This window comes from Lactuca virosa, chromosome 4 (assembly GCF_052849685.1).
Source record: "Lactuca virosa cultivar CGN04683 chromosome 4, Lactuca_virosa_CGN04683_v6, whole genome shotgun sequence".
NCBI classification, from domain to species: Eukaryota; Viridiplantae; Streptophyta; class Magnoliopsida; order Asterales; family Asteraceae; genus Lactuca; species Lactuca virosa.
This window is the reverse complement of record NC_136429.1, coordinates 309,529,685-309,531,099: the sequence shown is the minus strand read 5'-3', so window position 1 is coordinate 309,531,099 and position 1,415 is coordinate 309,529,685. Positions and strand designations below refer to the sequence as shown.

The 1,415-nt window shown below is 40.0% G+C and overlaps 1 pseudogene; it reads right to left on the bottom strand.

The window, feature by feature from the left end:
* Nucleotides 1-250: 250 nt before the first annotated feature.
* Nucleotides 251-880, bottom strand: LOC145106044 (secreted RxLR effector protein 161 pseudogene; annotated as a pseudogene).
* Nucleotides 881-1,415: the final 535 nt, after the last annotated feature.

Genomic DNA, 1,415 nt, shown 5'->3' with positions numbered 1-1,415 from the left:
TTCTAGAGTATTCTAGACTCTTCTGGTATATTCTGGAGTCTTCCATAGTCTTCCATAATGTTCTAGAATCTTCCAGAGCATTCTAGAGCAAGCTAACTTCTTCTAGATAATAATATTGGTTCTATTGGGCTAGTGATGATCTTTAACACTCCCCCTCAGCACTAGCCCCCATTCTTCGTACCATGTTGAGCTGACAGCGAGAACCTTCACATTTTCCAGTACTCAGCCCTTTGGTGAACAAGTCTGCTATTTAGTCATCATTCTTGATCTGTCGCATCTTAATTTCTTCCATCAAGACTTTCTCTCTGATAAAGTGATAATGCACTTCAATATGCTTTGTTCTAGCATGAAATACTGAATTTTCTACCAGCCGAATTGCAGATTGGTTATCGTAGTGAAGTAATACCGCATAGTCAACTTTTTGATGTAAGTTCTCCATTAAGAGTACCATCCATGTACTTTCTTGAGCTGCTACGGTCGCTGCTTTGTGCTCCACTTCTGTGGTTGACAATGATATTGTTGGTTCTCTTTTACTGCACCATGATATTGGTACCAACCCGAGCTTGAACACATACCCAGTGGTTGATCTTTGGGTATCATGGTCTCCTACATAGTCAGCATCACAATATCCAACCAACTTGCAGTCTTCACATCTTTTATACAAGATACCATAGTCAATTGTACATTTAACATATCTCAAGATCCGCCAGGCCGCATCCAAATGCGGTTTCTTCAGACTTTGCATGTATTGACTCATAACTCCAACTGCATAAGCAATGTCAGGCCGAGATAAAGTTAGGTAGATAAGGCTACCCACTAGTTGTCGATACAGTGTTCCATCGTACAACTTTTTTTCCTTCATGTGCACAAATCTTGACATTTGGCTCTATCGGTGTCGATACTGGCTTACACTCCATCATGCCAAAATTTTGAAGTATATCTCTTGTATACTTTTGTTGGCAGAGGAACAACCCTTCCTTTATATGATCAACTTCTAGCCTAAGAAGTGTTTAAGCTCCCCCAAATCTTTCATTTGGAATCGCACCGATAGATTTTTTCTTGTTTGATGGATTTCTCTTTTGTCATCCCCAGTGATGAGCAAGTCATCCACATAAACCAACACAATTGCCAACTTCCCTTCTTTTTCTTTGACGAACAAGCTTTATTCTGCATGTACAACTAAATATCCACTTCTGGTAAGAAATTCAACAATCTTACCATACCAGGCTCTTGGTTCCTGCTTCAATCCATAAAGAGGTTTTCTCAACTTGCACACATGATTGGGATTAACTACATCCTTAAATCCCTTTGGCTGGTTCGTGTAGATCTCTCAGTCCAATTCTCCATGCAAGAAAGCGTTCTTTACATCCATCTGCCATAATTTCCCATCTTTACTAGTTGCAAGTGCTAGCAGC